This window comes from Mustela nigripes, chromosome 6, assembly GCF_022355385.1.
Source record: "Mustela nigripes isolate SB6536 chromosome 6, MUSNIG.SB6536, whole genome shotgun sequence".
NCBI lineage: Eukaryota > Metazoa > Chordata > Mammalia > Carnivora > Mustelidae > Mustela > Mustela nigripes.
Window position 1 is genome coordinate 103,438,370 of NC_081562.1, and position 22,574 is coordinate 103,460,943.

The 22,574-nt window shown below is 48.0% G+C and overlaps 1 protein-coding gene across 5 annotated transcripts in view; it reads left to right on the top strand.

The window, feature by feature from the left end:
* The window catches only part of CRACR2A (calcium release activated channel regulator 2A), a 130,603-nt gene that overhangs the window by 17,205 nt on the left and 90,824 nt on the right, over window positions 1–22,574 (top strand). For 2 of the 5 annotated variants that reach the window (XM_059403787.1, XM_059403788.1), the window contains exon 3: window positions 2,430–2,493. The exons of the other annotated variants lie outside the window; for them this stretch is intronic. The gene's annotated coding sequence lies outside the window, so the exon portion shown is untranslated. The remainder of the gene's footprint in view (window positions 1–2,429; window positions 2,494–22,574) is intronic. 5 annotated transcript variants of the gene reach the window in all.

Sequence of the window (22,574 nt, forward strand, 5' to 3'; positions counted from 1 at the left end):
AGTTTGGTCTCAGCAAGGAACGGGGTGATAACTTCTAGAAATTGACTACTAGCCTGACATCCCGCTGCTTTCCCAGGTCTTCCAGACACACCTATCAGGAGCAGCTAAAATGAAACACAGTAGAAGATTGAGGCCAGATGGCCATCCAGTGGGAATTTAGTTAGGGGTGACATCTGTGGCATCGGCCGGGGGATGAGCTCATTCTTCTTTGGCCACATGAAATATGTTGTATTACATGTATTATATATATATATATAGTGTATGTGTGTATGTATTTGTGCGTATTATACGTTTCATGTGTGTCTTAAATCTGCCATCACATTCTCAACTCCCCAAGGGCAGTCATGGACCATTTTCTCTCTCCTAAGTTCCTTACAAGGTCAGTGCTCTGTAATGATTGACTGGCTGAGTTTTTACTGCATAGCTACACGATTGAACTCCATCAGTCCAGGTCCCAGAGTTTTCATCCTTTGGGTCAGAGTTGCCCTCTGTGCCCTCCCAACCACCTCCCAATCACCTCTGCCAGTGAGCTGGCCGGAGCTATTCAATTCCCATGGCAGCCGTAACAAAGTATCACAAACGATTAAAAATGGAAGAAATTGATCGTCTCCCCCTTCTGGAGGATTCAAGTCCAGAGTCCAGGTGTTGTTAAGGCCATGCTCCCTCCCCAGTCTGTAGGGGAATCCTTCCTTGCCTCTTCCCACTTTCTGGGGGTCTTTCAGCCATCTTCAGCATTTCGTGCCTTGTGGCCACGTAAGCCATGCTCTGCCTTCATCATCACATGGCTTTCTCCCTCTGTATCTTTATCTTCACATGACTTTTTAAAGATTTTATTCATTCATTTGATAGGGAGAGAGAGATTGAGAACATAAGCAGGGAGAGCGACAGGCAAAAGAGAGCGAGCAGGCTTCATTCCAGGACCCTGGGATCATGACTTGAGCCAAAGGCAAACGCTTAACCAACTGAGCCACCCAGGCGGCCCCCACATGACTGCCTTCTTATTGGATTAGGGGCCTACCACACTCCAAGATGACCTCATCTTAGCTAGTGACATCTGCAATGTCTGTTTCCAAATGAGCTCCCATTTGAGGTCCTGGGGTGAGGACTTCACCAGGTCTTTATTGGAGATCGCCATAAAAAAAAAAAAAAAAAAAAAAAAAAAAAACAACCCAGAACACTAAGTGAGCTCATTCAGGGTGGCAAGACAAGCACATACAGAAGGCATGAATATTGAGTGTCCCTTGGTACTAAGCACGTGTCCTCTGTTCTCTCTCCTCTGACATTCTCCAGGGGAGTCTGTGTGACCTGGGGCCTGGCTGGACACACTGGGATACTGTGCTCCAGGGGACGACTTCCATATTCCTATCACTCTCCCTTTTTATAGGACAAATTGGGGAGAGGTCCCAATGGAGGGGAAAAACCAGACCATTTGGGTTCCAGGCAGCCTTAACTATCAAGGGAAGTGGGGGAGCCCCACCTCACCCTGAGAGAAGATGTATCCCTTTCCTGTGGAGAGGAGGAGCTTCTGGATCCAACCATCTCATTGCCGGGCCATTCACAGGGAATCCCAAATAACAGACGCTCAACAACTGGGTTGTTTCCAGACCTAGGAGAACTTGTTCCCTTTGCTAACAGCTGCTCCTTCCTCAATTTAGGGCCCATCAGTACAGAAGTTATAAACCAGAGGTCCGCAGGCCTTTCCATGTGTAGCCTGAGGATGTCCTTTGTTCTCAGCGGCTGGTGTATTTTTTTTTACATGGTATTTTTATATCCTTTTATGAACAGGCAATATGTTTACATAGTTCAAAGACAGAATCATTCCAGGAAGATATCTAGTGAAATCTTATCTTGGGCTGTATTTGCCTTCCCTTCCCCCTCCTGGGACAGTAATCAGCTTAATTAGTTTTATACATCCTTCTAGAGTTTCATTTTGCAAATACAAGTCAGTATAAATATACCTGATACCTCTACCCTGTTTTTTCCTATGATACACTTTTTTAAACTTTGCTTTTTTTTTTTTTTAACCGCCACTTAGTTTATCTTGGCACTCCTTTCCTGTGAGTATGTTGAGTGTTTTCTGATTTTTTTCTTTTTTTTTCTGATGGGGGCATAGTGCTCCATTGTAGGGATGTACCCTGATTAATTCAATCAAGCCCCTACTGATGGACACAGGTCATCATTTTCAGTCATTTGGCATTTATTATAGGTAATGGTGAAGTGAGTAAGCCCATCATTCCAGCCCCTGACTAAATGTGTATAATGCTGAAAAATTCCGAACTATCTTTGAATTATCAAAAGGACTGGAAACAGTGGGTTCTAATAACCATGGGTATGGACTGATTGGCTGCTGTCTGTAAGGATCCCTGACATTGGGACTAGCCTGTTCCCATCTAATGTTTCCCCACCCTCCCCCGACTTCTGTCTTCTAGAAAGTCAGTGTTGACGGCCATCGAGCATCACCACTGTGCAGTCCTTCTAAAAGAAATCACTCAGGTACTCACGTCTCTTCAAACTGGCAAATGAAAGCCAAGGGTGGTCTTTTTCAAGAAGAAAAGGAGAGGGCGGATGTCTGGATGTCTGTGTGGGTGTGATTCTGCTTCATTTGCTCCTGACATGTTGGCTCACCTGTGTGTCCATGCCATTTCGCCGCAGAGTAGAGGGGAAGGAGCTCTGCTCGCTGGTTGTCTTAGCACAGCCTGGGTAGCTGCTTGGACACCTGGAGTGAAAATGAGCTCCACAGTTGTTCTCTTACATGCCCTAGCTCACCAGGACCCCATGAGGATGTGGTGGTCCTATTTGCGTTTCGTAGGCAAGGAAACAGTGCCAGGGTGGAGTCGCTTCACCAGGATTCACAGCACGAGTATTTGATCCCAAGAATTTCTGGCTCTAGAACCTGATGCTTTAGCTGGTATTTCATGCTGCCTCTCAAATTTTAAAAGTGTGACTTAGAGCTATACCTCTCACCTTTTAAGCTTGCCATTAGTGGTGGCATGGTGATGACAACCCTGACAACGGTAAGGGAGCAGCTCTGAAAAGGGGCGAGTTGGGGACATGCCCCAAAGAAAGCTTGTGATGAGAATGCATGTTTGTTTTCCTCACAAAGGTGAGGGCTTGTCCTTTGTGGTCATGCTGTCATCGGCTCCATTGCCCCTTTTGCTCTTCTGGCCCCCTGACATGTACAGAGAGCTGCTTCTGAAGGTGAGGTGGCGTGCCAGATGTGTGAAGTAAGGGGAACGAGCCTCACCCTGGTCCTAGGAGCCTAGTTGGGCCACCTGGTCAGTATGGTGTGGAAACGGCATTAGGGGTCGGGCGAGGGCCTCCATGTGATAAAAGAAAAAAAACTCACAGCAGCGGAGTGAGAAGGTGGGTGGCTTCCAGTCATCTTGAGTCTTTACCATTGCTCGATGAAGGGAGGAAGTGAGGGCCCGGAAGTAGAGACTGTGGGTAGAGATATGGAGCCATCCGCCTGCCCACAGCTCGGGGGGAAGCTGACAGTGGCCACAGCTCTGCAACCCAGGGGGCCCCTGGTGGGGAGCCTCAGTCAGAGTTGAAAGGCCGCCTGAAGGAAGCCTCCTCTCTCTTTTGCTGCCCCCATCTCAGGTTTCTCCATTCTTGGTGGGGAGGGGGTGCGGTGTGAGTGAGAGGGTGGGTTAACATTTGAGGTGGGGGGATGGGCCGGGAGGGTGTAGTTCATACGTCATTGGCTCTGGCATACATTTATCTATTTATTTGTGAAACTTTTACTTATTTAGAGAGAAAATACATGAGCAGAGGCAGGGGCCGAACGAGCACGAGAATCTTGGGCAGACTCCATGCTGAGTGGGGGGCTCGATGTGGGGCCCGATGTGGGGCTCCGTCTCAAGACCCCGAGATCACAACCTGAGGCAAAACCAGCAGTCAGCCGCTCAGCTGACTGAGCCACCCAGGCGCCCCTGAATCTGACCTTTGAAGTCACAGGTCAGCAGATGGATCTGCCTGCTGGGGCTTCTTGTCGCAGGGACGCTCCCTTCCTGGCCTTTTGTTGCTGCCCTTGATTTTTCTTCTCCCCTCAGCTTGCATGGGACAGCATCGAACGTCTCTGTAGTTACCACAGAGCAGCGAGGGGCTTTGCTTTGCTTCACTCTCTCTCTCCGAGCGGGAGGCTGACCAAAGCGGCCTCCTGGCAGAGGGAGTGAGGAAGGAGCCAGTTGTTCTGCATTCAAACACGGGTCCTCCGTGAAGCTGGCGAAATTTTCAAAACGGAGGTGTTGCAATTCAGGCCCCGCGAGCACTAGGGATCTGTTGCTTGTGCATCTACAGATGTGTAATGGAAGACCGGTGTCTTCTGGGTAAAAAGCAGAATTCAGTCTTGAGGGAATACAGATGAGGGCCCTTCCCAAGGCCACAGCTGTGTGTACATCTCTGCTGGTGGCTGTGTGCAGATACGAGAGCAGAACCCCATGTCACGGAGCTTAATGACAAGAACAGGAGCACAATACGCAGTCGACCGGCCTCCTTGGGCCTGCTTCATCATTGGAGAAGCAAGGAAGGGTGGCTTTGGTCAGTATTCCTGATGGAGGGTCAGTACTACCCCCAGAAGCCTGCTTATAAACCCATTCAGTGTGCATGGGAATCACCTAGGGGTCTTGTTAAAAATGCATCTTCTGATCCAGTAAAGCTAGTTCAAGGCTTAAGATTCTGCATTTCCAAGAGGCTCCCAGGGGCTGCTGCAGGCCCAGAGACCACAGTGCTTTGAGTACAGAAGCCCTGTAAATCCGTGGGGTGACTTTGACAAATGCCCTGAGAATTTCCTGTGTGTGGGCTGAGGGTGCCGGTCGTGATTCCAAGTGCAAAACCCAATCAGTGAAGCACTGGCACCTGCCCCACCCCGCAAACTCAACCCAACTAAATAGAAATTATTAATACTTTTCTACATAGTCATATTGAGAAGTTTTCAAGGAAGTGATCCCCAAAGCCCAGTGATTGAAGAACTCGTTTTCAAGGAAGAGAAGCCTCAGCGAAATAAAGTGAAATAAAGACAAAATCTTGAAATGATTAGATAATTTCCCCACTCTGTGTCTTCTCTCTAGATTAGAGCATTTCCAAACATACACTTAACTGACAAGAGTCTCAGTGCAACATGTAGTTACTGCAAAAGCAAGGAGACCACCCACAGATTTGTAACAGGCGATTAGGACTTCATGTAACACACACAGTTGCAGGACGACACGTTATTAAATAAGCAGAGGCATGGGACATGTCACCATGTCAATGACCTACTTTCTAGAAACTGCTTTTAAAATAGATCTAATGTATGTATATGCAATTGTGGGACAATGATGAGAAACGTCTTACAAAAAGTAGACATTACAATGATTTGCTTTGGGGTTGCCTTTCTTGTTCACTCTTAATTCTGATATTCCCCTTTGAGATGTATCAAACATTTTCTTTAAAAAAAAGATTTTATTTATTTGAGAGAGAGGGAGAGCGAGAGACAGAGAGAGAGAGGAGAGAGAGAGAGTGGAAAAGAGAGAGCATGAGCAGGGGGAAGGGAATGGTCAAGACTGAATGTGTGCCTCCTCCCTCTGGGTGGGATTTCCAGATTGGAGACAATGTTTTCCATGATTCTTCATCACTGCCCTGTCCCGTATTGACATCATCAATTATTGTGACCCTGTATCAAGTTTAACCCATTCACAAGAATAACACACGTCCTTGTTCTATCTACTTTCACGTTAGTAATTTTACCTGACATGTTGTCCATACCTCAATTGGGGCTGTTTCCTCCTTCCTGTCGTCAGATACAAACCGGTAAATGGGTTTGTTATTTCTCCTCCAAATATTTTTTTAAATTTTCTTGTCCTCTGTTTTTTGTTTTGTTTTGTTTTGTTTTAAATTTCTGTGTACTCCTCATATGAAGTGAATAATCTAATCTTATTCATCGTAAGCTGGTTAGGCCTTGACTGCTTCATTAGTGCAACCTGGGAGGGTCACCTCAGGCCACATGGAAGGTGTTTCCAAATCTTCGTTATAGGAACAGGGTTATTCTATAACAGCATGGATCAGAGAGTGTGGAGGTCTCTAAGGTCTCTGACTTTTGTGCAGCATGAAAATACCAGTAGATGGCAGTCTGATCTGTGACTCCATGGAAATAATCCTGGAGGAGAAAGCAGGAAGGTCTGTGTCACTCCTAGTGTCTGCTTGGGTGAGATGTTATGAATCCTCGGGACTTGGAACAGCAGTTCTCCCCAAGCTGGTCCAGAGAAACCAGGTAACTTCAACAAAAAGAAACACAAAAGCCCACAAATACACTTCACGCCTTGACCCCACCCAGGATCATTGGTGACTGAATCTCTGGATTGAGGCCTGGGTGTCTAGAGTCTACAGGTGTCTCCAGAGGAGGGTTGAGAATCACTGTCTCGAGTGAGGTGAACGGTGAAAAGATAGGTCCGCCTCCTAACCTACCAGGCCTACGAATGTGACACTATCAGAAGAAGGGGTTTTGCAGGTGTAATTAAGTCACAGATCTCCAGATGAGATCGTGTTGGGCTGTGCATGGAGCCCTCCATTCAGTGACAAGTGTCCCTATAGACCTTTTGGCCCACAGAGGACAGACACGGAGAAGAGAAGGCCATGTGAGGACAGAGGCACAGACTGTTCTTATGGAACCACCAGAAGCCAGAAGAAGTAAGGACTGATTTCTCCTCAGCACCTTTGGAGAGGCCACAGCACGTGGACACCTAGATTTAGGACTTCCACCCTCCAGAACCATGAAAGAATACATTTCTGCTATTTTAAGACACCTAGTTTTTGAGGATTTGTTATGGCAGCTCTAGAAAACCCAGACACTGCCTGAAGGGCCGATAACATTTGGTAAGACGGAAGAAACATAGGAGGTTTTAAAATTTTTTAATTTTTAATAATTTTTTAAATTAATGTATTTATTTGGGGGGGAGGGGCAAAGGAAGGGGGAGAGAAATCCTCAAGCAGACCCCCTACTGAGCAGGGAACCCAACGCGGGGATGGATCCCAGGACCCTGAGATCATGACCTGAGCTGAAATCAAGAGTTGGCCACTTAATCAACTGTGCCCCCTGGGCTTCCCAGGAGTTTTTAAGAAACGGCAGCAAAATGAGTGAGAGCAAGAAGGCGTGGCTGGAGGGAGGACAGATGGCAGGACGGTGAGAACAGAGAATGGCCTTCTAAGATGAGTAGAACAAATTCTTCAGGGAGCCCATCACAGAATCCCTGGGCATGGCCGATTCCTGTTCCTGAGAAAGATGCCCTCCCCTCTGTGCTGGTCCATCCTACTTGAGGAAATCACCCTTCTGTGCTTCTTAGGAATGCAAAGGGCCCCAGAAGCCCAGGAAGCGAGTCTGCATCTCCTGCATGTGTGGGAGCCGCTGAGGGGTGCTGAGGCAGGAGGGACAGGGCGATGTTTTAGGGGCACCCTCCTACCTGGCCTGGACACTCACGTTTGGATTCCTATAACTGGTCCCTGAATCCGTTCTGCTCTCACCTCTTCCTGCACCAGCAGTGCCCCCTCTAATGGGGGCTTCACAGGGGAGCAAAGCTGTTGTTTTCCAGTGCTGGAAGTCTGGACGGTATTGCTCCTGCTCCGGGCTGGATCTGCCAAGGTCCTTGACATTGATCCCACTGCAGAGCCCTCAGTGCAGTCATATGACTCCTGAAGAACTCCCAGGGGACCATCCTCAAGGCTCCTGCAGATGCAAAGGCATCTTCATGGGCACGGCACAACGGAACACGGATCCATGCCCTACGGTCCACAAATGTAAGCAGGGGAAATTGTTCATTGACAATGCCCGCGAACTTGGTGTCCTCATTGACTTTCCCGGCTGGCGCGCAGAAGCTGAGGTTGAGGGGGTGGGGGACGCCCCAGACATGGGCTCGTGGATCACTTGGCTGGATCTGGTGTGAGCATTTCCCAGGCATCGTCCTCAATGGCCAACCCAGGGAGGACCAGTAATGTGGGAGTAGGGAGGTCACCTGAGTACAGTCGCCTTCAGGGTAAAGAAGCAATCACACGCTGCCTGGCAAGAGCCATCAGGGGACTGCAGTGCCCTGACCTGGGGGGTGGGGGGAATGTGGGCGCCTGGATTGGGGCAGAGAGAAGAGGAAACAGAGGCGAGCAACCGACCTGTGGTTATTCTTGGTCTTCAACTGTCAGCTCTGGTGGGGATGTAACATTGCCCACTGTCCCAGAAACGAGCAAAGGGCGTAAGAACTCTTTCATTTTATTTTCTGGGAATGAATGCCTCAAAAGGAAGGAGGTCACTTCCTTCTATGGACACCACCCCAGGGCACCATTAGGTCAGTGGCTACTGTTTTAATGTTGACGGAGAGGCACCAAAACGCTGGGCGCCGGTCAAAACGAAGCTGTTAGCCTCAGGAGTAATTCTGGGATCCGCCGGATAGGATGTCCTGCTAGAGGGCATGCCCCTTCCTGTGCCAAGGCCCTCACCTCGCCGTGACCCTAAGGCAGAGCATAGCCTGGGGAGGGGATCTTTCCCCAAGTCCTACTTCTGATGGGCCAGAGCTCTCCCAGGTACCAGAGGAGTCCCTGTGGGTGCTGTGTGTCCCTGGGTTGACATCAGAAATAATAAATGAGGCAGCTAAGGAAGAGTCAGCCTTCCGTTCTGAGCACCGCCTCCAGAGTGCCCCGCCCCACTTCCTCACTTCTGCGCCCTGAGCAGCTGGGTCAACTCAGGTCCCTGCAGCCTCGAGCTGCTGTAGTCTCCTTGTTTCTGCGATGTTTCTGTTCGACCCCGTCCTCCACACTCTGTTCAGACTGGCCACTGACTGTTTGTCCTGAGGGAGGTTACTCCACCTCTCCGAGCCTTGTGTGTGAACGAGGGTGGACAAAACCGCAGAGGATTATAGGTAGGACCCGTGTAGACAATGTAGTCTGGCAGCTAGCGGAGGGCTTGGCGCATATTAACTGCCTGAAATACATTCGGTTCTGGATCTCTTGGTGACTCCCACTCCTTACAACCTACAAAATCGAGTAATCCTCTTAGAATTCAGTTCACCCAGGAAGCATCTGTTGACTCCTGTTAATGTGCTAGTTGTTTTATGTTAGGTACTATGGTTACAGAAGGAATGAGCCATGATCCCCTACCTCTGAGGGCTAAAAATTTCGTGGGGGAGAGACGTGGTTACAACCAAGGATAATGCCGTGTGATGAGTGGTATGCTAGCAACCAACACGAAGGGCCATAGGAACACAAAGCATAAGCCACCGAGTCTACTTGGTGTGGCATTCGAGGCCCCCCAGCACCCAAGCCCTACTTCTCACTCTAGGTGAGTACCTATGCGTACTGTCTTCTTACTCACGTCTTCCCAAATCGTCCTCTCCATCACTCCAGCTCTGGGGCCCATTTCATGCTGCTCCTTTGCTTGAGGTCGTCTCCCCTTACCGCACTCCCCGATTCTGCCTATACTGCAGGACCCATAGATGTGCCCTGTTCTCCACAAAGCCTATCATCCAAATAGTTGTCCTTTATAATAATCTGTTGAAGTTTTTTCTTGAGAAACATGCTGTATTTATAAGCAATGTATGTTTGCTATAAAAAGAACTATCCAACAAAATATCAAATAGTAAAGAAGAGGAGAAAATTTACGCATAGAACCGATAAGCAGAGGTGCTCACTTAATGTTAACATAACATGACACTGGGGTATATTTCTTCCCATCATTTTTCAGGACACACACACACACACACACACACACACACACACACACACTACTTTTCCTCATTCAACCTTAACATTTAACTTTGTCACATGTATCTATCTCCATTAGACTGTGAGCTTCTGAGGGCTCGAGTAATGGACTGCTCACTTTTTATTCCTGGCACCTGCCACGTCTTGCTCTAAGGGGTCCCTCTGTGAGTGTCAGCTGAAGAGGACCTCCAGGTGAAATCTGTTTGGCTTTGGAATACAGCATACCCCTCTTTGGATAAAAGCAGATTTCTTGTCCTGTTGCTTGCTGCTTGCTTAAAACTGGTGTGCATTCCTCAAGCACAGGTCTGCTGGGTGACAGGAAGGCAAGAGCCACAAGTGGCTGAGACACGGGTGGGTGATGAAGTGTGTTCTGCGCCCTGCGTCTGCTGCTTCGAAAAGGCAGCTCTACCCCTGGTACCTGGCTGAGGCCCTCCTCTTGCTTTGGAACGACATGGTTGAGTCTGGTAAATCTTTTTTTATCCTTTCTGATCAAAAATAGTGTTGGCGTTCCACTCCAGGGTGGGGAGAGGTGGGTGAGATCTTCTCTTAGAAATCAGTTTGGCCTGGAAACTACTCTTTTCTTAGGTTAAAATTCATGAGCCCTTGGAGCCAGGGTTGGGAATGGAAATAGCACCGGCTCTATTCCAGAAAGCTCTGCGTAGGGAGGCTGGGACCAAGTCAGGAGGAGAATTCACTCCGCGGGCCACAGGTGAGAGCCAAGCAGATCACACAAGCGTGTTTGACTGACATAAAAACGGCCGAGAATGTTCACAGAGCAGCAGGATCCCTTCAGGGCATGTGTGGGAACATGAGAGGCTGTGGTATGTTGAGTACCTTCCCTTTTTTGAAGCAAAATGTAGGAAATTTGTCGGTATAGTTGGCAAGAGAGTGGAGGCAGATGTAAGGGAGACAAGCCCGTTTGCCTTCGGAGATTTTTATTTGAAGATGGCAGGATGTTTGTTATTTAGATGTCTTTTTTCTTTAAAGGATCTGTAGCATAGGGGAGGCTCTAGCTAGAATTAAATATCTCTGAGGGAATTTCATTACAAGATCAAGGAAAAAGATCGCAAGGTTTTGGCTTCTGATGTAAAGCATCTAAAACTAAGTAAAATCAAAGCGGACCCTTAAACAAACAAATTATTGACTGGGGCAATATGGAGAAATCTCAGCCAGAGAGCCTCTTTGGGAACAGAAGAGTAGAGAGGAGACTGAGAAAGTATTTAGGGCTCAACCTCCTGGCCTGGGATTTCTTCTCTCTACACGCCAGGAAAAAGAAATTGATGCAGGCTCGTGGTTCCCATAGTTCAAAAGAGACGCAGAGCCCAGGGCGCAGGGAGGCAAAGCCCCTTGTCCCACTTGGTTTGAATCTGGCCGTTTTGGGGACACATTGTGAGTACTCAGACTCAGGTTACTCAACAGTATGAAACCCACACTGCCCCCAGACTGCCTCAGGATTGTCCCCACCTCCTGGAGCCTGGTCTTCAGCTCCTCACACACTTGGAGGCTCCCTCATCGACTCAGGCCCTGTTCCACATGCTGGGGACACAGCAGTGAACCGAAGCCGCAAAGCCTCGGCCTTTGTGGAACTCCCATGGCCAGAGCAGTGCTGTGTTGTAGGGATCGGACATGGGCCCCACGTTTGCTTGTCGATATTCTCGTAGCCGCATCAGGAAAAAGGAAAAGGAACAGCGGAAAATTTAATTTTATTAACATTTCATTTGACCTGCTATAGCCCAAATATCGTTTCACACATAGTCAGTCTACGAATGTGTCAATCTGGTGTTCGACATCCCTTTTTTCTTGCAAGAGGTTATTCTTAATGCTTCTCGAGGGGGACGGGCCACCTTTTGGGTGCTCAGGGGCCGCCTGTGGTTTGCAGCTTCCGTAGTGAATGGAATCCGTACTCACTGAGCGCTAAGTAAGGGCAGGCCTGGTACTAGGCCCTTCATGTGCTCTGTATCTTACTATCTTCCGGACAACTCTATGAGACAGACCCCAATTACCTATGTTTAATGGAGCAAGCAGGTGGCCCAGAGAAGTCAGGTAATTGGCTGAGGGTCACCCAGGTCGTGAGGGACAGAGCTGGGACTTGAACCCAGGGCCATCTAAAGCCCCAGCCTTGGGTTTCTCAAGCAGAGAAGGCACAGAACGAGATCCGGGATGAGCACAGCTTCCCAGGACTTTCGCCCAAGGCTCCCCTCTGCTACCCACAGGTCACACTGCCCAAAGTGCCTTGGAGATGCGGATGTCATTGAAGATGCCTCAGTGTCACATGGAGAGGTGTCTGGGGGATACGTCTTGTCCAGGAGGCATGGCCTGTCCTTACTACAAATAAGGCAGCATAGCCTTCGAAATCCATGCAGCAGTAGTTACAAAAGGCTTTCTGGACTCTCGAGCCCCATATGAGAGTTTGCTACCATTATTAAATATTTATTGCTGCTGTTACCTTTCGGTGGCTGGTGTGCGCAGGGCACTCCCCAGAGCCCAGATCCCTGCTGCGGTGCTGTGATAGCAAACGGCAACTGAGAACAGAACCTGGCGTGAATCTTATGTCCCCAGTGCCTCCCAGCGCCTGGAAGCTTCTGAGCGTCATGTATGGATATATTGTAGAAAAACCCCATGCAGGGGTGTGCTAATTAGCCAGGCATGCTCATTTGCCAGTCGGGCTGGTGCTGAAATCAGTCTTTATGTTCAGCCTTGGGTGGCCAGCAGTGCTCCTGGCTCTTTTGAGCACAACTAGAGGGACGCTTCAAATGCTTAGACGTGCTGGAGGGACCTTCCCGCTCCAGTTCCCAGACAGGTGAGAGGCCAGGAAACCAGCCTCCAGTTTTGGTTTTCCTGGTCTGGAAGAGAAAGTGGCCCAGACTGTTCCTCAGGTTCCCGGATATCCTGGTGTCCTTGCTAAATGAGATTACCCCAAATCCCATTCCCTCTCCAAGGCCACTCAGTTCCCACCTTCTGGGCGGAAGACTTTCCTGCTGGCCGGCCCCCTCCAGTCCTCTCCACCTGTAATGTCCTGCAGTCCCGTGGTCAAGCCCGTGCCGCCCAGACAGGGAAGCCCCGTCCTGTATGGTTAAATGCACATTGTGTGTGGCCCTGCTCTCCTCTCCTGTTCCCAGACTTCTGAGAATGACCTCTAGCTCTGATGATGGAGTAGGTCAACTCTTCTCTGTCCCAGAGAAGGATTCAGGGACTGTTTCATTACTGTTAGCATGCATGAAGCCCTTAATTAACTTTTCGCGTGGCTTTGCCCACTGCCTCTCCATCCAGAATATGCCTTTTCTGAGGTTTGGGCTGTTGTCATCTTGGCCTCCAACTAGAATGTCTGCCTGACTTGCTTTGGGGACTCAGTGACAGTGTGTTGCTTATTACTGAGCTAAGGGCTAGTCGTGCCACAGTCCCAATCCATTCCCTTTGGTGCTAATTTTTTTGCATAACTCTCTTCACTTTTATTTCACTGCGGTTACATTTGTATCATATACTCATTCATTAGTTAAAGCCTCTTTCCAGCCCTGGGGGAACTTTTTGATTCTCCACAGTACCTTGAGCGCCTAGTACGGTGCTCAGAACCTGGCATGGGCTCAGTAAATGCACATTTGAACGAACAAGTCAGTGTGGTCCCTTTAGGGGAGGGTGAAGGCAGAGAGAGAGGGAGTTAGGACCTGGGGTGCTCGGAGGCTTTCTGGAGGCTTCAGCTATAAAGAGAAATGAGGTCAGTTACCAAAGGGCAGGTGGAATAATGAGAAAACATCCTGGCCAAGGAGTCAAGGACCTAACAGTCAAGTATTCTCCTGCACTGAGGTTTATTTTCTGCGTAACCTTGAGAAAGTCTTGTGAGGGTTGAGAGACAATTTGGTGCAATTGCTTTATAAACCACAAAGTGGTGTGGTAAGATGTTATTCATCACCCTGAGATCTGGTCCCTGCCTAGCTGTCCAAATATATTTCTTTTTTTTTTTTTTCTTAAGACTTTATTTATTCAATTGCAAGAGAGAGAGAGAGAGTGAGCATGAACAGGGGGAGGGTCAGAGGAAGAAGCAGAGTCCCCACTGAGTAGAACGCTGGGCTGGATCCCAATTCCAGGACTCCGGGACAATAGCCTGAGCCGAAGGCAGATGCTTAACCGACTGAGCCACCCAGGCGCCCTCTCCATTGTATTTCTTATTAATTTGATTTGGCGAGGCTAATCTTCTTATTTAAAAAGAGATTTTTTTCCATTACTGCCAGACTAATACCTTGTAATAATAAAAGCATTAGCAAATTCAGAAGAAAATAAAAATAAATTCTCTCTGAAGATTACCATCTAGCAATAATACTATCCATGTCTCTGTGTATAGCTCAAGTAATTTTTCGTTTCTAAATAGATATGACCTAAGCTTCCCAGGTATCGGCAGCTGGGGGCAGACGGGGTAACATTTCCCTCCTGTTCTCCCACTTGCAGACTTTGCGAAGGCTGCTGCCTGGGAAACCACTAGAGGGTGGAGCCTCCCAGCTCTGGGTGCTCGCAGCACCCTTGGCAGGGATGTCAGTGAGGGGTACGGAGAGGTGACTTAGGGCGGGTGGGTATCGTCTTCCAGCACTCGTCACTATCTGAAAGTACTTACAGGGTTTATGGATGTGTTGTGTCTCTCCACTGGACTGTAAGTTCCACAAGGTCAAAAGCTTGCTGGATTTGACTTCCTGCTGCCTTTCGGCACTTCAGACAGTACCTGCACATAGTAAATATGTATTGGATGAGGGAAGGAGCACCCAAGTGCCGTATTACCCCTCGTAGAATAGGAAACGTTCGCTTTGGATGACTTGTGCGTATGAGCTGTACAGAGGCCAAATTCACTGGCCAGATACATCGGGTCTGCCAGATCCAGCTGTAGGTGGAGACGGGGCCTCAGCAGGGTGTGAGAGATAATCCTAGCCCCATTGAATCACCACTGCTACCTCAGTGATTTTAAGCACACTCTCAGACCGTGCTATTTAGCCCGTGGCCAGTGCTTTCTGCAAATATCCTCTCCAGGTCCACGGTCGTAACATCCCCATACTGCACTCGATAAGGTCGCCTACCCAGAGCCGTTCTCCCTCCAGCACCTCTCAGCTTGCTTTCCTGGTGGGGCTCTTAGGCTTTTCTTGGCAAGACTACTGCCTTGCCTTCTTAGGTAAGACAGTGATACTGGTCGCAACTCTGCATGTGTGTTTTAAAGAGGAGCTTCGGCAGTGCGGATGGCATCTGTAGCTTGGGTACAGAGGAGCTTCAAGAGCACTGCTGAGAGCTCGGGCTTTGAGAGGGGCTATTTGGTTAGCTCTAGGCTACCCCTTCCCATGTACAAGGCTCTGCCTTCCCTGGCTGGACAGTGTCCAGACTCAGGCCGCTAAACACACTTCCCATGGCTACCTCTCTACTTCTCCTCCTCTCTAAAACCTGGAAAAAGATGGAACTAGGCCTGTTTTCTACTGGCAGCTCTACTGGGAGGGGCATTTCCTCCAATGTTCCCCAAATTAGCACAAAACCTGCCCTTCCACTGTGGCCCCCTGGTGGAAAACAAGGTGTGATTCATCTCTGTGTGTTTCCAAGTGGAATTCAGATTTCCAGTAGCGAGTGCCCTCCAGACGTGAGGAGTCACACATCCTCTGCCGGGTCAGGACCCGCGAGGTGAGTGATAAAAACCAAAGGTGGGAAGACTGCATCCCCGGCCCGTGGATTCAGGCCTGGGGTGGTTCCGCTGCTCCTGTTTTTAATATCTGTGGGAATCATCAGCAAGTGCTTGGATTAGAAAACCCAAGTCTTCAGACAGGCCGTTTCTCCCATGTCTTCTTGGGGACAGTTTCTTTTGTCTTTTTTTTTTTTTTTATTCCAGCTTTCTTGAAATACGTTAAAGAACATATAACATTGCATAAGTTTAAGGCGTACAATAGAATGATGTCCTATATGTATAACTGAAAAATGATTAGCACACTTAGTTTTGTTCACACCTATCACAGCACAGAGTTACAATTTTCCTCCTGCGATAAGAACTTATAGGTCTGCTCACTCACCCACTTTTAAATATGCAATATTGTACATTACACTTGTACGTCACATCCCCAGGATTTGTTCATCGCATAACTAGACATTTGTGATTTTTGACCCCCTTCACCCATGCCCCCTCCCCCGCCCCCGTTCCCCATCCCTGGCAGCCACCAGTCTGTTCTCTGCTTCTATGAATTCTATTTTTTTAGATTCCACCTATAAGAGAGATCATACAGTATTTGTCTTCCTCTGATGGATTTCACTCAGCGTAACACCCTCAAGAGTTGTGTTGTTAGTGTATAAATGTACTACGGATTTTGTGTATTGTTTTGTATCCTGCGACTTTACTGAATTTTTTGGTCCCATCTAACAGTTTTTTGGTGGACTCTTTAGGATTTTCTGTATGTAAAATCATGTTATCAACACACAGATGATTTTACTTCTTCCTCTCTGGTTTGGATCCCCTTTACCTGTTTTTTGTGCCTGATGGCTGTGGCTGAAACTTCTGGTGCTGTGTTGAGTAGGAGTGGTGACGATGGTCTCCCTGTCTTGTTCCTGATCTTAGAGGAAAAGCTCTCAACCCTCCACCAGCCAGTATGATGTCAACTGTGAGCTTTTCATATATGGCCTCTATTATGTTGAGGTGCTTTTTTTATACCCAATTTTTTTGAGAGTTTTTATCATGAATGGATGTTGAATTTTGTCAAATGCTTTTTCTGCATCCATTGAGGTGATCATATGATTTTATAATAATTCATTTCATTGATGTGGTGTATCATATTCATTGATTTGCATATGTTGAACCATCTGTGCAACCTAGAGATGAATCCCACTTGATCATGGTGTCTGATCCTTTTAACAGGACTGAATTTGCTTTGCTAGTATTTTGTTGAGAATTTTTACATCCGTACTCATCAGGGATATGGGTACCCCATTTCTTTTTTATTTAAGATTTTATTCTTCTACTTGAGAGAGAGAGAATGAGAGAAAGCATGAGAGGGAGAGGTCAGAGGGAGAAGCAGACTCCCCATGGAGCTGGGAGCCCGATGCAGGACTCCATCCCGGGACTCCAGGATCATGACATGAGCCGAAGACAGCCACTTAACCAACTGAGCCACACAGGCGTCCCGGGTACCCCATTCCTTAAAACCTAGATGACAGAGGTCAGTTCTCCAACATTGAGGAAATTGGTGAAATAAGTAGATATCACTTACATTTGTTTGAGCAATGCCTCTGCAGGAGAAAGTTTGTCATTTGTTCTAGCTCTTTTGCATAGTGCAGAAAAGCCTGGAACCTTTGGTGGTCTGTGTGTGTGGTTTGCTGTTCCACAGTCACTCACAGGAGCCGATGCCCCCATGGAGCATGCCCGCTGTCTTCTGTTGTCCTTCCTCTGCTCTCTGACCTCTTCCCTCACAATGATAAGGATATATTTGTATTTGTATATAGCATTGGAATTCACTTTCACATCTCGTGTTTCATCTGACCTTCCTCCGTTGGAATGGGTAAGCAACGGTTATTTGTACCTTTTCAGAGAAATGAACCCATTTTCCCAGCACTTGAATCCGATTTTTTGATGCCTGCTCAGAACCTTTTAGGACACTGTGGTTCCTGCCAGCCTCTTGATAGAGAAGCTTGAGACCGAGCAAGAATGGGTAACAGAGGAAGAACTCAGGCAGAGGTGTGAGGAGGCAAGGTTAGAGACTGTTGGCCAAGCTGCAAGGCAGGCTTATCTCTGCAGTTCGGAGTCCTCGTTGCCCTTCTTCCCCTTTCCTTTTCTACCAGCCATTAAATTCATGATAAGACGATGCTATCCAAAGTCATCATGATTCCTGCAGGACTGTGACCAGGGAGAAAATGTTTGAATTTAGCTCTTGGAGTAGGGTAGAAGATACATGGCACCGTGGCCCTTGGTTTTCTTATCTGCTATAGCTTAAATCAGAAACGAGAACATAGGCTCACTTTTTTTTTTTTTTAATTATTCTTTGTAGATGTTCTTCCATTTAGCTTTGCCAGTGAGCCAGATATTTTGCTAACTGCAGGGAATGAGATGTGATCCATTCTTTCCAAGGCATCTGCAGGTGGTGAGAGACAGAGAGAGAGGTTGAGAGAGAGAAAGAGAGGGACAGAGGAGTACTGACAAGCAAATCTCTACATGACTAATTCCTGCAGCAGGCTGAGTCTAGGAGGCTCTGGGAGCCCTGAGGAAGAGCATGTAAGCATTAAAGACTGTGCCGAGGTCAAGGTGAATGCTCAGAGAAGGTGACCCTTAAATGGAACTCTTCAGTGTTTGTGGGACTTAGCGTAGACAAGGGGAGGGGCATGCCAGGCAAGTAAACGTATGTTTGAAGATGCTGAGGCATTACACTGCTGAGAGGATAGGAAATCATTTGAGGGCAGCAAATGCAGTGAGGAAGGTGGGAGAAGAGGTCTGTAAAGAGGTGGTGGTCATTGTGCCGATGTCAGATTTATCCTAAAAGCCGAAAGGAGGCATGGTCAGGTGATGCTGTCATGCCTTGCTTAACTGTGTTTGAAGTTTTGAGGGGTTTATTTATTTGTTTATTTATTGGAAAGCAGTGTGGTAGTCTGTATTAAGAGCCTTTAAAATATACATATGGGGCGCCTGGGTGGCTCAGTGGGTTAAAGTCTCTGCCTTCGGCTCAGGTCATGCTCTCAGGGTCCTGGGATCGAGCCCCACATCGCGCTCTCTGCTCAGCAGGGAGCCTGCTTCCCTTCCTCTCTCTCTGCCTGCCTCTCTGCCTACTTGTGATCTTTGTCTGTCAAATTAAAAAATAAAATCTTTAAAAAATAAAAAATTTTAAAAAAATGCATATAAAAATATTCATACCCTGAGGTTCAATAACATTACCTCTGGGAATAATACTTATATACTTATAAGTAATAATAAGTAATAATACTTATCACCTACTACATCCTGCTTATTATATCGGATTTTTTTTTACCCTCTGTATATTATTTTTTTTTAATTCTTATCACAATTCGGTAAGATGGGAATCATTGGTCCCATTTAACAGGTAGAGAAACTGAGGTTTTAAAGAGTCAGGCAGGCTTAAGATTGAATTCACACTCTGTCGCTAATTAGCTGTTTTCCTGAGACAAATTACTTGACCTCTCTGAAGCTGTTCCCCAAGGAAGTACTATTTAAAAAAAATAATGCAGACCAGAGTTAAATGCAAGCTGAGCTTTTTTGAGTTACCTACTCATTCGGATTATCTCTGCCAGAGCTGACCTCTGTTTGCTTGAACATGTAAGGTGAAATGAAAAAGCCAGAATTGGGTGGCGTGAAGCACTGTGGACAGTCGCCTTGTTTTGGGGGACCATTCTCAGAGTTGCTTGTTCAGGCAACTTTCTTCGTGTACACCCACGTGGCTCTCATCACCTACCTCCTGTGTTTGTATCTTGTCCTCCTGCAAAATTGTAAATTCATTGAGAAAAGGGATAGTCTTAAATATATCTTTGTATCTCTCACACCATCTGCCTGGTCCACGGCTTTCCATGGACGCATGGAGAGCCCAGAGGTTAGTTTTTCTAGAAGCAGTTAGGACATCACAATCCCAAGGAAAACCGAGACTCTGAGAGTAAAGGGCCTTGGTGGCGGCGGGGGCGTGGGATGGAGGGGAGGCCGGACACAGAGATCCATGGATATCCATGGAGGTCTGGAAAGGAAGGTTTGGAATTGAGGAGACCTGGGAGAATGTATTTAATGTTCTCATGAATGCTGAGTTGGGAGTCATCTTAGTCTGGGTTCCCCAGAAGCAGATCCTGAGAGGGGGACTCACATGCAAGCTGATGGAATTAAGGCAATGCTCCGGGGACAACGTAGTTAAGGGTGGGAAGCAGGACAAGAGAGAAGTGGCCAGGGGCCGTGTCAGGTGGCGTTCTAGCCTCAGCTTGGTCCCACAGAAGTGATCTAAGCTGTAAATCACAGCTCAGAGTTTGTCCCCGCTGGGCTTTCACGCTCTCCTCCAGTCTGTCATTGGCTTCCCACTGTTTTGAGGTGACCAGCGAACCTGCGCCCTTCTGGCTCTGTCTGTGTGGGCAAAGCCAGGGCTGCAGCCCAAGGGCCGGCCTTCTAAGAGGCACAGGTGCAGGGAGTTAGAAGCAAAGGCATGCGGACGCTGAGGGGAAGGGCACAAATATCCCAGGGGATGTGGGCGGGGCCTCAATAGTGTCACCCCATCACTTCTGTCTCAACTTTGTCCTGCTGTACGCGCTGCCGTCCGCCTCTAAAACTCACTTTGCAGCTTCCTCGTCTGCAAAGTGGGGATGGCGTTACTTCACTTGCTCATATCACAGAAGGATAGCCAAACCTGATACAATGAGACAGGGTCCCTAGTCTCCTGCTGACACTGGACCTTTATACAAAGTCAGGTGTCATCACTGTGTCTTTCTCTTCCAGGCCCAGAGGGTCGATGAGCTCTTGGTCCTCACCGGGCCCTTGTCTCGCAGGCGTCAACCCTGACAGCCTTTGAAAAGAGCTTGTTTGTGCTAGAAAGAAAGCAGGCACTTTTTTAATGTTGTTAAATTTTGCAGCAGTTTCTTTAATATACACCAGCCGCCTTGAACTCCATCTAATTAACCACCCGATATCACGCTGGGGCGGTGTTTGGCTTTCATGTGCTCATCAACATCAGCTAGGAAATATTGGAAAGCTAATCATAATAGGACTTAGCTCTTATAAAATGCCTTTTATCTCCAAAGTGGTTTACAACCACTAATTATTAGAGGAATTGGGGTGAACAGCAACCATCTCACAGAGACCTCAAACCATTATCGGGGCCTTTCATGTATCTTATAATAGAGCAAGAGACGTGTGAAGGGGGATGTTTAATAATAGTTGTCCAGACCTGGAAGAGTTATTTTATGGAGGTAGAAGACAGCTGTTCCCTGTCTCCCTTAAGGCGAGAACAAGGAAATTGGACCTAATTGGAGGGAAGAGGAGGCAGGATAGAGCTGTTGCATAAGCGACAGCAGGCAGCGGAGTGGTAAGAAGGCTCTCCCAAAGCCGCTTCCTTCCGTATACCTGCACCTTTATGTGGGCTGATGAGGCAGGTGGCCTTCCCAGTGATCTTGGGTGGGTGACATTACACCACTAAGTCCCACCCAGCTCTGGCAGCCACTGGTTGATGGACGGGCTTCCTGATCTGGAGGGGAGCAAGCCCCCTGAGTTCCATAATAGGAATGATAATCAGGGGCACCCGGCTGGCTCAGTCGGCGGAGCAGGTGGCTCTTGATCTCGGGGTTATGAGTTCAAGACCCACGCTGGGTGTAGGGATGACTAAACAATAAATTTTTTTTAAAATTTTTAAATATTTTATTTATTTATTTGAGAGAGAGACAGTGAGAGAGAGCATGAAAGGGGAGAAGGTCAGAGGGAGCCGACTCCCCATGGGGCAGGGAGCCTGATGCGGGATTCAATCCCAGGACCCTGGGATCATGACCCAAGCTGAAGGCAGTCGCTTAACCAACTGAGCCACCCAGGCGCCCCTAAACAATAAATCTTAAAAAAAAAATAATGTGCAAAAACAATGAATATTGCTATGCTGAAAAGAAATTAAAAAAATTAAAAAAAATAATAACTATAGCTAACATCTTACGGATGGGAAAGCAGGGCATAGAGAGCTTAAGAAACGTATCTGTGGCCATGTAGCTCGTGCTGTGGGCAGCCTGGCCTTGGAGTTTGCATTCTTATCCACCACAATAAGAGGCCAGTTGGAGAAGGGGTGGGGTTGTTGCAAAGGCCCCCTGCACTGTGTCCAAGAAGTAGGTAACAAAGGCGTGCAGCACAGGGAAGATGCCCTTTCCAGACTGCTCTGGTTCTTGTGCTTTAAATCCTTAGTCTTGAGCACGTGCGGTGCTGAAAGGGGTCCTGCAGAGCACCATCTTTGTTCCCACCAAAAGGAGCCATTTGCCCGCCTCACTGTCCTGGTTCCACCAGAGGGTCTGCCTAGAGCTGTGCGGAGGAGGGGAGGACCATGCGCATGGATAACGGGCAGGCCACCTATGAAACCCTGAGGTTTGGTCACAGCATGTTTTCCCCAAGTACTAAGATGCATTTAAGGGGGCACCTAGGTGGCTCAGTGGTTTAGGTCATGATCCCAGGATCGTGGGTTTGAGTCCAGCACCGGACTCCCTGCTCTATGGGGATTGTGCTTCTCCATTAGCCCCCTACCCCCACTACTCTCTTTCTCTCAAATAAATAAATAAAATCTTTTTTTTTTTTTTTAAAAAAGATGCATTTGAAGTGGACTGTGCCCCTGAAGTCTCAGGCAGGAGAGAGGTGGGGGGACAGAGCCTAAGGAGACATCAGCTCCCATCGCCTGTGCAGACAGTCCTGGGGAAGATCAGAAAATCAGGACACCCTGTGCAGAAACATCAGCTTCACAATTTCTTCTCAGTGAGGGCTGATTGCTGGTAGCTTGAAATGGGCTGCGACGGGAACCCTGACATTCTATGCATCTTAGTACTCGGTGCTTTGATCCGTGCCCCTCCTGCGCCCTCTGCAGTTGGACACCTGCTTGCCCACCCGCCCCCCCCCAACTTCTTTTGACTCTGTCCACTCAGAGTAAATGGCTGAGCCCCTGGATGTATGGAGAACACCTCCATTGAAGCCGGGATGATTACAGAGATTCCAGCGGATCCCCAAGATGCCTTTTGTGCTTTCGATTTCCCAACTGCCTGCTGCAGGAGAAATTCGGGGGGGATCGGGGTGATTTAGTAGCTGCTTTCAAGGGCTCAGCGGGCGTGCAGTGTGTGGGGGGTACCAGCTGCCCTCCATCTCCACCGAGTCCTGAGTAAGGGGGCAATTAGCTCAGAAGCTCTAGGAGGGATTTAAG